Source organism: Aythya marila (assembly GCF_965140915.1).
Source record: "Aythya marila genome assembly, chromosome: 10".
In the NCBI taxonomy this organism is placed as follows: Eukaryota; Metazoa; Chordata; class Aves; order Anseriformes; family Anatidae; genus Aythya; species Aythya marila.
Genome location: NC_139051.1, coordinates 17,065,678 through 17,081,670, shown reverse-complemented (window position 1 = coordinate 17,081,670; position 15,993 = coordinate 17,065,678).

Sequence of the window (15,993 nt, the reverse complement as noted above, 5' to 3'; positions counted from 1 at the left end):
GTATGTCCACTATGTCTGATTTGTATTAAACATGCACACAGCTTTTTTGTTTGTTTGTTTGGTTTGTTTTGCAGAAAGTGACTTACCCATTTCCACTCTTTGCTTTAAAATTGTCTCTCTCTTTTTTTTTTTTTTTTTTTTTTTTCTTTCCCTTTCCTTTTTAGAAACGAATTGCACAAAACTGTGTATGGACTTAAAAGCAACATTTTGTTACATCTTGTGCAAGTCATAAAGAATTCATGCACTGATGTTTTTGCAAACAGCGTTGTTAGGCACTTAGTAATGCTCTTGTCTGTAGAAGTGCTGCACAGTACGGTTAATTTTGCACACCCTCCCTCCCCCAGGCCTATCACCAAAATAGTGGGAAATACCCATGTTCCTGCCCTCGGGGGACAAGACCATTTGCCCCAAAAGTGCTCTCAGCGCTGAAGTGTAAGCTGATTTCTTGTGCTGCTAGAGGAATCTTTTTGCTCTTCAATAAACTGTCCCATTAAATTATGACAAAATCATTACTTAACAAATGTGTGCTTGTGTGCATCAGGCAGCAGCTGAATCCTAAGGGGAGGTTTTACACTGGAAAACAGCTTTGCGAGAGATTGAAGTCTTTTCATACTCATCATGCTTGTTATAGATTTGAAGAACAGTTTGTGTTCTACCAGCCTATGTCTTCCTATTATCTATTCCAATAATGTTTAATTTTGCTTCTGTGCCAGTTCGAAGTTCAGTCTCCCTTGCTGTTGTTTTGACGTGTTCATTATATCCAAATAGGCTTGATGTAGGTCCCTTTGGAAAAGCTTCAAAAGTCAGTAGTGTTTATAACTTTCCTTATAACACCCAGTTGCAATGGTTCTGAGTGATTATTCCACTTGACCTCTTCTATACAAACTGTTTTGTTTTGTTTTGTTTTGTTTTGTTTTTTTTCCCCTGCACTCAAAGCCAGAAAGTCTGTGGAGGCTTAAACTAGGGCTGCAGCATTGCTGTGATGTTCCTCCCCCAAGTAAAGGTATCTGTTCTGAAATGTGCATTAGTAGCTTCCCTTACAATGTCTGGGGCTTTGTGCTGTTGAAGATAGAAGGTGGCATTTCTATAGAAAGGACATAATAATATAAATTATCCCTTATTACGTGTAGTGCTGCAGATGAAAACTGAGACTTGGGATGCTGTTGAGTGATGTGCCACGGCTGGGAGTGTAAAGTGCTACAACTCCCAAGGGGAGGACTTTGGGGCAAGTGCCTCTATTGTGTCATGCTGCGTATCTCTGTGTTATGCTCCATATCTCTATATTTCTTCTGAAGTTGTAGCTCTTTGAGTAAACTCATATGAGTAAATGTCGTCACAACTCCTTGTTCATGCCATATGTTTCAAAAGTAGTAGTATGTGATAGATTCCCCTCCTCTCCCCTTCCCTCCCCTTCCCTGCTCTTATTGAAAAATAGCCTATTAAGAGATGAATTTCAAAATATGGAAAGGTTATTTCAATTTCCACAGGTATCCAAAGACAGAAGTGAGTATTCATAAAGTTTGGATTAAGGTTCCACATGCTATGTTTACCTGAAGATGAATAAAATTAACCAAAACAATTTGGTTCTTGAAAATATCCTTGAAAATATATTCATATTTATATTCAACATTCATATTCATATGTTAATTATTATTAACATATTCATATTTATATTTAACATGAAATGTTAATGAATTGTGTTTCTTTCTACAGATACGTTTAGATTTGACTTTATCCTCCCTTCAAATGTGCCCCTTTGAGTGCTCTGCTTTATCCCCTTTAGCTTACATTTTTCAGGTGACTTAAATGAATACCCACGATATGAGCTTATAGGCTTCTGACACTTGTGTTCCCATGTTCTATGATTTCCAATGTAAGTGAGACGCTTTTCTTAGAAGACTCGTAAGGACAGTATAAACAGCCTATGGAGACGGTCTTCACTGTAAGACTTACTTGTACTCAAGTGTTTATCTTAACTTCAGCATCAGTGCCATTATAAGAAAAACAATGAAGAAACAGCCTTGTTGCATAAGCCCCTTTTTCCGTTCCATTCCTCCTATATGCTTACAGTCAATGCCTGGGCAGACAGAGTAATGTCCGTGTGGGTGCGTGCCCTTACTAATGCATGCTTGTGCTTAGACCATCCTAGACTAGAAACTTCTGACCATATTCAGCAGTCTTCCCCTCACTGACAATGCCAACTCAAAGCTGTGTAGACCCAGCCCCTATGCTTCACTAAGCTTGTAAGAACTGTGAGATTTTTCATTGCTGACTGAAGTTTATCAACAAGGTCAAATTTGTTAGACAGGACTAGAATGGTCTGGCAGACGTTACAGATGGAAGTGCAGGCACAAGTAAGGGAAAACTCAAACTGTGTAGCATCTATAGATACTAAAAAAAAAATCATCTATTTTTTAACATCTATAGATATTAAAAAATAATATTAAAAATAGATTATTTTATATATATTATAGATATATAGATATTATATATTTTATAGATATTATTTTTTAATATCTATAGATGTTAAAAAAGAACAAAAAAAAAGACAAAAGACAAAAAAAAAAAGAAGGAATCCCCCACCATTAAGTACTAAGGAAATTAAACCAGTCCTTGTTATTTTAATTCCAGAAATACTTATTTCTGAAGATACTTGGCTTTTGGCTTTGGATTTGGTGCTTTAATACTTAATCTGCTTTACAGGAGAAATTGGGATTCTCCTATTTTTCCATTTGCCAGCGACCGCATGAATCTCCCTGGAACACTTTTTTTCACATGTTTTGACCCTATTGTGTGTCTGTTCTTGGATTTCAGATCTCTATCATTAGCAAGAGAACAGTGATGCTGTAAAGAAATTTGATCTTCATTAGTAAAATAAAATATATTCAGAAGAAAATTGTTTAACAAATAATATTACAGTAGTAATCTGTTATCTGCTTAAATACTGTTACTTCCTAGTAATGTTTACAGTGTATTTTTTTCAGAAGTTAGCATGTTTTGTATCACTACGCATTTGAATATTCTTCTGGAAAATCCTCTGACTTACCAAGGAGTATCTTGAAGCTGTGCCATCTGCATTGCAGGAATAACTTTTTCTTTCTGCAGAATTTCACAAACATTTTATTATCCCTTGCATTTTTGATGCTACTTATTTTATTGCAATCCCTTTTTGCATATCTTAGGAAAAAATGCAGTACAAGTGATCTTACTACAATTCAGAAGTATTCTCTTGTTATGTTCCAAGTGATATTACATCAGACAAAGTTTTATTGGTAAATACCTCTTACACTGAATTGCTACTGGAAGTAATTAGTGATTGTTCAAGTTTCTTGTGGTTTGGTTAATGGCAAACAACATTCCAATAATTAAAAAGCTGTCATGGAAGGGTGGTCTAAATTTTTAGAGTGCTTGTCACCAACTCCTTGCTATTCTGTCGGTATTGTTCTATGGTGCTTTTAGATTTCAGCAAACTCATGTCTTCATGAAAATCTATTTACTAGACAAGGAATAAAATGTAGGAGCTGTTATGCAGCTGAAGTTAGTTATTCATCTCTGACTTAGCCAATGTGTAGTTTACCCATTGTTGAAATTCAATGACAGGTGAGTTAACCAACTTTAACAACTATTGTGAAGTAAGATAGAAAAATCTGGAGGAGATGCGCTGTGTTCTATTCAAATTAAATGTAACAGCCAGGAGCCGTGGCTTTTTGTTCACAACTGTGCCACATATCGCCACTGTATGGAAAACTGTTAACTGATTTGTGCATACCTCCATTGCATGGATGAGGAAAGTTAAAAGTAAAGTTGAGATCAGTAGTGTTTCATATGCTATACTGGGCTTCGATTTGGATTACAAATGGATGAAATTAAAAAATATTTATGCTGCTCTGTGGGAGAGACATACCTAGGATTTCTAGAGAAATATACTGATGATGCAAGAGCTCTGACGACATCCAGAAATCTGACTAATTTGAATACATGGGTGTTGTTTTTTGTTTGTTTGTTTGTTTTTGTTGTTTGTTTTTTAATGAATTCAAAATCTTGAAGGTTTTGACCATCCTTGATGAGACGCATCACTCTAATAAAGATGAGTCAGCTACATGTAAGAAAAAAATGCTGTCAAGATTCATTTAACTAAGCCAAGTAATTAGAAACAAACACCTATCTGTTACCAACAGCAAGGACTTGCATATTTCTAATCAGTTTATATGTTTCCCTTTGTAACTATTGCAATTACAGCTCTGAAACGCCATGAGTAATGGATGAGCAGATGCACTTATGCAGAAGCAGAAAGTGAAAATATCACAGGTAACAACAAACTGAAGGAGAGATACTAGACTAAAGCCATTTCCAGATGAGAAAATATGATTATGGAGGATGTTATATGTAAACAGACAACTTGGTCAGATATTACAAGGTTTTTTTTGTTTGTTTGTTTGTTCGCTTTTTATAGATATAAGAAGCTGTAAAGTGTTGTCTGTATGTTGTTTGTGGCACCAGTCAGTAAGTTCTTGTTATCTTGTGAAGAAATTTTCTTGGAAACCCTTGTCTGTTTGTAGTGGGTTGGGGAACTGATAATGAGCCTGACAGGAAGGCTCTTCCCCCTTGGCTTTGATCCAGAACAGGTGTTTCCTTAGTCAACCTGTAGCTGGTATGCATGGACTATGAACAAGGAAATTGTAAAAACTGTCACTCTGTTTGGTGTTGAACTTTGAGTCCAGGGCTCTGCCTCAGGATCTACTTACACGTATCCAAGCACCTAGCCCCACAGCCATCCTTCTGCTTTTGGAAAATGTTGTTAACAAGATCAGCTCTGCACCATGCTGGACATGTGCTCCCTTTGCAATGTTTGCTTACTGACTTGTGTCAGCTCTAATGTTAATCAGTCCATCTGTGATTAAGGACCAAGACATGACTCTCTTAAGGGTGGAAATGTTCTCGCTTGCTTTGTTGGGATAATATTCATCTCTTGCTATTTGAAAGGCAGAGCTCCATTTTACTATGTGCATTGTAACCCAAAATAGAGCAATAGTCAGAGATCGAAATAATGGAAGCTGTAGTTAAAACACATTGCTCATTCTTTGTGTCTGTGTGGATGGACTTTACGTGTAGACATATGAAGCCCAACTTTGGCTTCAAAGGAATCCATTGTTTCAAGTTTGTTGTGCTCCGTGAGTAATAGCCAGAATTTGAATCAGTGTGCCTGTAAAGTACAAATACTGAATTGTCGTTCTGAGACTGGGCAATTAAGCCCTAGTCTCAATTCAAATCAAGCATCTGCTGCACAGCAGAAGCAGATGTGTAATATGTCTTACAATGTCTTAGAGAAATTCTAGACGCACACAGCCCATGCTTGTTTAATTTCATATATTTGTTAGCCATAGCTGAAGCAGGAAAAATCTGAGTTTGCCATACTTGTAGCATTTTTGAAGCTATAGACGTGTCTCCATGAAGATCCCTGGGTCCACTCATACGTGCTTCTCCTTGGTTGCTCGTAGCTGAGGGGGAATGAGATAGGCATAGTAAGCCTAACATACTGGGTAGAGCAAGAGTTCTGTGTTAAGATTCAAAAGATACAGACTCTGACTCCCATTTGTCCTGATTTTCCCATTTGTCCTGATCTTTCACTTTAGACAAGCCAATCTATTTCCCAGATTCTTCATCTGTTAAGTGTTACTTTTATCTGTAGTAGGCTGATTTGGTATCAGTGGAAGAATGAAAGTGCTATATAAATGTAGAGCATTTATTATAAGGCTTTTTTTGTAGTTGTTGCCACCTACGTGGCCAGTTGTATATAGGCATAATGTATATTCTAGCTTACCCTTATGCAAGAATAACATCCTGCCTTTTGCCTCGTAGGAATCACTCTAGTTTTGCAATACTGGATGGAGTGACACGTGAAGGACTATTTATCATTATGTCTATGGCGTGAGTTTTGAATTACACAGACACAGATACAGACACAGAATTTCTAGGTTGGAAGAGACCTCAAGATCATTGAGTCCAACTTCTGACCTAACGCTAATGGTGCAGTTGCGGCTGTAGCCTTGGGTAACTAGGTAACAAAACAGGAAGCAGAGCTAGAACTGAGACTGTTCTCTTGGCTAATCAAGCTAAAATAAAGATTAATTTTTGGGCAGCATTAGAGTGCTAGGTTCTGAGAAACAGACTTTTGGGTGCAAATGTAGATGTCTTATGCTAGGTACACCTGGGAAATTTTCTGTTTAAAAATAGGTCATTATCCTACTTGCCCATATGGGTGGTCAGCATATTTCAGCTATGGAGCAGAAAGATAGCTTCAAGTTCCTAAAAATAAAATAAACACATTTTAAAAAGTAAGGCTTAGTAATGATACTAACAATCTTCAAGCTCTGTGGTGCAGACAAATTTCCCTGGAACTCTCAAAATAGTCTTCTTCATAAAACACTTGAGAACTTGGCAGCTATCACTGTGAAATTGCCTTTTTTTTTTTTTTTTTTTTTTTTTTTGTCTTGTAAATTCACTATCTTTGACAGGCTCTTCTTGTAACAGGGGAGAAATTAGTTCTGTTTTATAACAAAGTTTGTGTCCAAAGAAGGGCAGCGAAGCTGATGAAAGGTCTCGAGAACAAATCTCATGAGGAGCAGCTGAGGGAGCTGGGTTTCTGTAGCCTACAGTAGAGGTTCAGGAGGCACTTCAGTGCTCCCTCCAGCTACCTCAAAGGAGGTTGTAGGAAAGTGGGGCTCAGTCTCTTCTCCGAAGGAACAAGTGATAGGATAAGAGGAAATTACCTCAAGTTGCACCACAGGAGGTTTAGGTTGGATATTAGGAGAAATTTCTTCACTGGAGGTATTCAAAAGACGTGTAGATGTGGTTGGTGCTTGGGGACATGGTTTAGTGGTAGACCTGGCAGTGGCATGTTAATAGTTGGATCTGATGATCTTGGAGGTCTTTTCCAACCTAAGCGATTCTATAAATCTGTAAATATGCTCAGTTTTTCTTTGTGCTTACTATGAATGATTTTTTTCTGGAACTGGATAAGACAAATTTGTTAGAGAAACTAAGCAGTAAAGATAAAACAATCTGGGAAAGTAACAGACTTCTAGTTCCAGAAAGGACTGTGTTATGTCACAAGGGCTGAATACATGTCAGCCATCACCAGGAGGGGAAAAAAAAAAAAAAAAAGGATGAAAGGGAACATTGATGTTTAAATGTCCCTGTGGTCTGGAATAGGGAAAGACCTCAAGGTTCTGTGTAATCATACAGCATGAAGACTTGCAGGCATCCAAAGCCTATTAGAGGCAGAAAAGTCTACTCATACCCTATACGCCTGCATATAAAAGTCTACTCATACCCTATACGCCTCCCAGTGGATAGCAGAGATTGACTGAACTGAGATACTACACCCTTGTCTCTCAATAGCAGCTTTGTAAGTCAGAATCAGATGTGACATCTTCTTTCTTCTTTCTGTGCTCTGTACAGTTGGGGTGGAAGGAGATTCGTAGAAGTGTGCAGTGGAAGGAACAGTCTAGCCTCCTCAACAGAGTGAAGCTAATGCTGGTCCTGGGGCTGGTGAGTCACAGCTTTGTTAGACAAGTCTTCAAAGTATGCACGGAGAGATTCCACCACCTGTGTTGCACTACTCTCCCAGTGAGAATTTTCAGAAGAAACCAAATGTTCAGGCCCTTAACAAAAGAAATGACGATGCAAGACATCAAAAAATGTTATGATGCTTTCTAGGAAGGCTATTTAGTTACTGTGTTAAGGGGTCATATTGGAGGGGAAAAAAAAAAAAAAAAGAAGAATGACGTAAGTTGCCTGGAAATATTTTAGTTTGATTATTTTTTTTTAAATGCCATTGGATAAACATATTATGACAGTGTATATATTTAACTGGACTTGCACATCTTACTGTAAGGCTAAGGGAGTGTCATTTCAAATTATTTTTAAAATGTGTATTAAGTCTATTATGTTTAACTATGAAGAGCTGGATTTTTGCTTTTGGAATGAAGTAGTACTCAAATTATGTTAGCCTAATTCAGAGAGTGTCACAGCCTTTTCTTATAGTTTGTCTTCATCACATTCATCTGAGAAGAGTTGGAGTCAGTTTTAAGTAGAAGCAAAACTACTGTAGTAATAACGTGGCATTTGGAAACTGAACCCATTATCCATGTTGAGTTCAAAATGTTGCAATGTGAGCACTTAATAAATTTTATTTGAAAGACTAAGATAAGCCAAAGTCCCTGCACTTCAGCTGGAAAAAAATTATATTAAGTTGGACTCAGTGAATGCTTGGCGCAAAATAATTTTCTGCTAAAATGCTGAATGGTTGTCAGCAAAGATCATAACTTTATAAACCTGTAAAGAAATCTTGATATCCATAATTTTTTCGCTCAAGTAACTTGCTGTCAAGGCAGATATTTTTCCTGGTGAGGAGGCAATAACTCTCATTTACCTTGGAAAGCAGTGTTAGTTAATTTAAATCAGTTGGAGAGAAGGAGAAAGACATTTGTTTATGCAGTTGATTGTGTAAGTATTCAGATATGGCACTCAAAAACATACTTTCACCATGAGCTCACTATTTCAAATGGTGTTTTAAAGCTTTGTGTTATTTGGGGGTAACTTGCCTATCATGATGGTCTGTTGACATGTGATTGAGTGAGTCACAAGGCAAGCCATTTTTGGAAGACTGACCAAAATTTTATTGTCATTACTTTGTCTTTGGTTACTTTCAACTCATTCTAAACTTTGCTGCATAGAATGCTTAGGGATATAAAATATAGGTACTGAATCTCTGGTGCAAAATAAAATAATCATATTTCCAGATTCTTCATCTTCTCTGTTGTTAAGGAATACCATCCAAAACTAAAAGATCGTATCTATAATTAATGACAAATAAATCAACCATAATACACTTTTCTAATACAATTTCAGATTATAATTTCCAATTAAAGTATTTCCATTTTTCCATACATATATATGTAGGTGTACATACACACATTCACATTCTATTTTGGCAATAGAGATAACATTAATATTACTCAGACCGAGTAAGAATATTTTTTTTTTTTTGGTTGTGACTGTTTCATTTTTATCTTTTTGTAGTTTCAGATAACATAAATGACTTTTTCTTTTTACTTGCTGGTGTTCAGTCATCCATATGAATTGATTGGTCTTAAAAATGCTTCTGCTAAGAACTGTTTCAGCACATTGGCAGGAAGTAATTTGTAGCTCTGCTTTTGAGCTTTGAGCTGTTGGCTCTGCATGAAATCTGTTTCCAGAAATGCTGTGCTTGTCTTCCTAGCGCTCCTTCCCATTGTATTTCTTTATTTCTGATGCACATCAGCTGAAAGTTGCTTTTACATTGGCATAAATATTATCTATATTCTTCTCTCAGTACTGTAGCTTTTATTTAAAAAGTAGGTAATCATCCATGAATTTTAGCAGTACTTGATGATCCCCTGTGGATCAGTATAACCTACCTATTGTAAGGACTTTGCTATATTCTAATATTATAAGTAGAGTTATTTTCAGGACTACTTGTGAAACTGTCAATAGTCCAACATCCCATCAGAGGATTTTAAAATATTTTTAAGCTGAAAGTTGAGGATTATTCCACAGATGAAGATACATAAGTGCTTTTCCATGTGTGAAGCAACTCCTTCTTGCTGTTAAGCCACCAATAAGATCATATGAAAGTGCTCATAGGCCACCATCTAGTGCTTGTGGTTTTTGTTTGTTTGTTTGTTTGTTCATTTTTTAATTGATATAACTCTTTCTTAGTGATAGTAGAGAATATTTTACACACTGGAAACAAAAACAATCTGGGAGAACTTCCAAGCTTGAGAAAGAACTTCTGAAAAGGAAAAAAATAAATGGGCTTAAAATGTTTAAGGAAGTTATTGAGGTTTAGTAACTGCTTTGCTGAGGAAAAAGGAAGACTCTTATTTTCAAGATAAGGGAATACAACTCACTTTTTGCCTCTCCCTGTACTGAAGAAAGGTAGGAGAGGGGAAAATCCAGTTGGTTTCCATTGGCAGGGTCCCAGTAGTAATAGCAAAGGAAATGATTTTAGTTCCTGAAAGGGCTTGGAGGAGGTGGGAGCTGAATTTAATTTTGTTGACAGGTTAAGGAGGAAAAGAACCATGCAGTTGCTTCCTCCCTACTCCCACTTTTCTTCAGGAAGAAGTTTCTGAAAAGGCTGTCATGTTGAACATTTCCAGAGTCCTCACTACCGGAAGTTCAGCTTGTAATGTTGTACTAATACATATTTCTAAATATATATATATATATTCATATCTATGACATATATATGTCAGAAATAAACATGTAGTTAATTATATGACCCTGATAGGAAAGCTCACTTGTCGATAATGTGCAGCATGCTGGTCTAGGGTGTTTTCAGTAGGTGGGAACCTGGCTGGTGGTATTTCCTGTGTAATATTGCCAGATCACAAAGCCTCAGAGACTTGCTTCGGGGGGTGCTTGAGCATAGTGGCCTGAAATACATTTCTGAGAGCACTTTACTTGTACATGTTGAGGAGTCACTCTCCTATTACCCACTTCTATATGCATCCCCAGTTTAATATAGCTGATGTGATAAGGTTATGGTTCTGCTATCAAAAGTAATGGAGGGACAGGTATAACATCATCCTGTAGAGTGATGCCAAGGGGCATCAAGTGGCAGTGGTGCCTGGACTCTGTTTCATGCAAAAAATTGCACTAGACAGTGAGTTAGGTACACTTTAGATGTTAACTTTCTGTACTGTCTGTATTTAAAGCTTGAGAGTTTCTGCATATAGATTCAGGAAGGGACTATGTTTAATTCACTGGCTAACAGGTACAAAATTGCTACCTTCATAGCAAGGATGTGGTACCTACTAAGGGAAAGCTGTCTCGGATTTCATATGCGTTAAAAGGCCATCTAGAACAGGGATAGAGGGTAGCCACTGGAATACATGGGGGATCTGTAACAGCAATATTTAGGCTAATGTTTCCTTTAAGGGGGAGCAGCATAGTGAAGACTTAGGAGATGTCTTTTGCTTGTTTTTGGTTTTGCTTTGCTATGATTCTCGCAATGGTGGTCCTTAACTGTACTCACAGTTTCTTATCTTAGTGTCTGGATAAGCTTTACTGATACCAATGGAAGGTTATTCTGACCTTTACACAGCACAATAACTTGCGATAGTCATTTTATTAATGTTGAAAAACACAATGTGAAGTTGCAAAGTGTAATTCTTACAGCACTGATGAATAAGAATCAGTGAAGGTGTATATTAGTAAATGTTCTATTTAGCATGTAATGTTAAGTTGGTGTTTCCTTCTATGTTTGGCTTTGCATGTGTGTGATGTTACAGTTTAATCACACTTGGATTTCTAAATACAATTTAATCAGTGAGGTAGTCACTCTTCCATTTTTTCCAATCACATCCTATTGCTCTTAGTTAAATTTCTAAGTTCTTTATGAAGAAAAAGAAGCAACTACTATATGTATGAATTTGTGATAGCAAATAAGTAAACTTAATACATTGTACAGAAATTTTAACTTAATTTGCCTTTGCTAACTTATCTCACTTATTTTTCATGCTCTTGATTATAGTTCTCTAATTGTATTTTAACTTTTGCCCCCTTTTCACACAGATGTCTGTAATCTATGAAAATGTATAGTAATTGTAGCACATATTTCACAGCGCTTTTGCAGAGATCTAAATTGCATATACTTTGTGGAATGATTTTATGTCATAGAATGCTGAGAAAAATACAGCTTTTCATAACAGATGGGTAATAATAGATTAAGCTTCAAAGCTTGTTTCAAAGATTCCTGTATTTTTTAGAGAAACTTAAGGAACAGCATGTAACTAACTGGATTGTGCTGCGTGGTATTTGGAAAATGCTGATAGGGTGTTCTTGCTTGCCTGAGGCTTCATTTTGGTGAGTAGAACAGCGTTTAAGGTAATTCTTCTAGATGTGCTCATCTTTTCTTTCAGAAAGTCAGAGGAATGTTTTTTTATGATTATTGGATTTTAAAAATCATGGGTCTTAAGTTTTTTTTCTCATTCTTCCCCCTCTCCCCCTCCACCTTTTGCATCAGTTTATCATATCAGCCTGCACAGAATATTAGTAACCTGAAGAATAGACCCAAATAGTTTAAAAGTAGATGTGATAGTGCTGAATGTCCATTAAAGTGTGGAATAGCAATAATTCTATACTTGCCCCACAGAGATGCAAACGGGATTCATTAGTCAACATTTCTGTTGTGCTATCTAGATTAAGTATTACATTTTTAGCTGAATCTTGGTCTATATTTTTGAAGGATGGTGTTCTTCCCCATATTAATATAGGTTTAACTGCAATATTGGAGCACAAGGTTATTAAAAAAAGAAAAAAAAGAAAATTACCTTATAGTTCTAATATAAAAAGCAGAAGCTGAGCTGGTATGTCTATGTTTATTCTTTGATGCCTCATTGTCACTCTATGTAACTTCTCATCATGAAAAAAGTCTTATAAATTTGATCATTCAGAATAGGTCTAATAAGGTTTTTTGTACATTTTTTGCTATCCATACTTTTCTTTACATCGCTTCAAAAGTGTTTGATAAGTATTTCCCTGCCATTTGGAAAGGAATAAAGAAAAGGGAATGTAATATGTATTTCTGATTATTTTTTGTGTAATCTTTTTTTTTTTATGTTGAAAATATTTCTGTATGAAATATGGGTCTATGTGGGTCTGCACAGCTGGGCTTAAGACTACAGGAGACTCAATCAGATACAACGAGGCTGTAAGTCCTGTTTCACATCATAACCCTTCTGTAATCACACTATGGAGAGGTCTTCTCATTTTGTGTGAAAAAAGGTTGATTCCATCTGTCATTGTTACTTCTTTATTACCGTATTTCATGGAAAGTGCTATAATTTTACATGATTTTATGAAGAGTAGGTTTTCATTTGTTTCTTTATCATCCAAGTGGGAAAAAAAAAAAAAAAAGCTCAAATACTCAAATGAGACTTTAACATAGCTTTAAACCTAATTTTTAACTGAAAGTTGGACATTAATGTCTTGCCCTTGAAATTTTGATAGCAATACTCACTCCCAGATATAGTTTCATCTCTAAGACTCTTTCCCACCGGTGTTGGAACTATAAATATCGTACAATGTTAACATCTTTTTGGCTTCAGTTAGTGTAGGTGTGTCAGTGTGGACCTTAGAAGGAAACATTGGTACACATTATTGTTCTTCTTTTGTAAAGTAAATAGGACATAAATCCTATTTCGTTGATCAAGAAAGAATTGAATAAGAAATGCTTGGCTGTTGGCTCCAAGTCTGTGCCTAGCTAGTGCCATGACTGAAAGCTATTTCTAATTCAAACTTGTGCATTTTCTCTACATTTAAAAACAAGTATGAGCGGTGTTAATAATCCTAATTTGTTTTTATTATTGACCCTATTAAAGAGTAAGGGTCTTTGCTTTGATGTCAAAGAACAGATTTCTGTTTTTTCCTGGAATTCAACCTTCAGATAAATGATGTAGAAATAGGGTGAATAGGGTGACTTCCAGTTGATTCTACCAGTTTTTAAGAGTAATTCTGTATCATTCATGTATAAATATATTTGGAATCTCAAATTATACTGCTTTATTTATTTATTTATTTATTTTTTAAAAAAGCAGATTAAGGAAGAGAGAAAGAGAACTGTAGACTGAGGATAGTGTCAAATTGCACACGTCATTTTCTGAACAAAAATATTGGGTTTATGTGCTAGGACTAGGTATCATCTCATCCTGTCAATGCCTTTAAAGGGAATAGTTCAGTAGACTACCTATTGGTACACTGTAGTCTTTCTAATATTCAATAATGATGAACAGATTTTAGTGTTTTAATTGGTGTTGCACTGATGTAATTGAGTGAAAATCAAAATCTAGTGAAATTAGCCACTAGATGGAGAACCTCCAGCACGAGTGTATTTTGGTAACTGGTCACTAGTTTGACTGTTGTCTTTTTAATGATGTGAACGTTAGATGTAGAAATGTTCTGAGATGGAGTAGAGAACTGCTTCACCTACAAATCTGTATCATGAAGAACAATTTTTCATTAAAATTAGTAGATGTTGGGGAAAAACTACGTGGCCATGCAGCATGTATCTGATATCTTAATGAGCTTCACAGTAGCTAATGGCTATTAAGATTTGTGGTTTGTATGGTAGTTCAATTTCAAAGTAGCAAATGTACTGAAATTGCTTCATTTGCAAGAACTGAAACATTAGTTTGTCTTAATTTATCTGAAAAGCTGTGTGAATATTATTCTGAGCCTGAATGTAGCCCTCTTTTCCTAATGAAAGAGTGTAAGCATGACTGGTCTTATAGTACTAGGATTTATATTTTTTCCTGTTAGCAATATGTTTTCTGTAATTTAAGCCTTGAAGATATTTGATCCAGACAACACAGCTAAAATCAGGATGGTTTTCTTGTAAATGGCTTTCTATATTTCCAGCTTTTATACTTCAGAGGTGGAAAGGGAGGATATCCTTGTTCTTGTAACACAGAAAATATTGAATATGCTTTCAAATTGATGGGAATTTTGATTTGAAAAATATTCTAAAAATGTAGCTTGACCCAACCTCAAATCCTCTAAAATCCTCAACTCAAATTTGACTGGACTTACCAGAATAACTCCAATTCTGCATTTATATTTGTTTCTTTGAAAGTGCTGATGGATGTTTTCAGCAGAAAACTGGGAGTGGGAAATCTGTCAGCACAAAGAATCAAGGTTAAAGCCAAGATGTTTGTCATGATCTAAAATGTTACCTGGCCTGCAGGTCTATAGAGGTCACTACAGTGGGGTTGTAGGATTCCATAATTTACAAGGATATGGAGGTTTTATAATCTAAAATATCTGTTTATTAGAAACTACCACAAAACACCACTGGAAAATATATTATGATTAAAAAGGCAAGAATGTATGCAAATTACAAGCTATTGCAGATATTACTAGGAAGAAAATACGTACATATATTTGTATATATACACACACATATATATGCATATATGTAGTATATATTGAGGAAAGAGCACTAATTAATAGCAGCAGCAATTAGAGGTAGTACAAAGGCAATTAGGGGTAGCAAAAATCAGAATCAGTATATAGCAACAAATGAGGATTAATATTATAGGGTCAATGGACTTGTACTATGGCAGTGTACTTACGGATTACAAATGTATAACAGTGAATATAGTTATGATAGTTCATTCTTATCAAGATTATAATTGTTACAGTTAATATATGTGTGTGTGTGCGCATGCATGTATTTCATAAGATTGCCTGTACCAAGTGCATCAAACAGATGCCAGAAGTGGGGGATCAAAATGACCTAAAAATGTTCAAATTAAGAAAACCTACATGTATATCAAAAGAAAACAACCACCAGAAGTGGTCCCTGGAGTGAGCCCAAAGAAATAATGACCAAAGCCTCACCTTGAAGATGATCCATGTAATGGAGTTTGGAGTTAGCCAGGTATCCCCAGCGAAGGTTCAATTTGTTTAGGAAATTCTGTATGAAAAGGAGTTCATGCAGCACAGGAAGCTCTCAGAGGCTGGCTCCATTTTTTGATAGAAAAGCAGTCATTCTTCTAAGAGACATAAGAGGACATAGGACATTACGTCTTAGAGCAGCCGATAGATACTGCTAATTTCTGTTTTGCCTTAGACAACAAGGAGACAATGATGTTTCCTGTTCTCTCAAAATTTTCCTTTTCCAGGCTATTTTCACCTTTTCAGATGATAAGCTGCTGTTACAGTTCCTTGGTTTTGCCCTTCTTGATGATATCCTCAGGATATCTCTGGTTGTTAGGTATCCAGTTGTACTTCAAAGGGGCCAGCTGTGCTGCTTAAGGATGCTCCATGTTCCCAGGCTGGCAGGTATTTTCTTCTGTCAGTGTTTTAGCAAACATTTTCTGTTCATGTTTTTCCCATTACAGCCAGGACAACTTTATGGCTGCTCAAATCAAAGTCTTCCTAACAAAG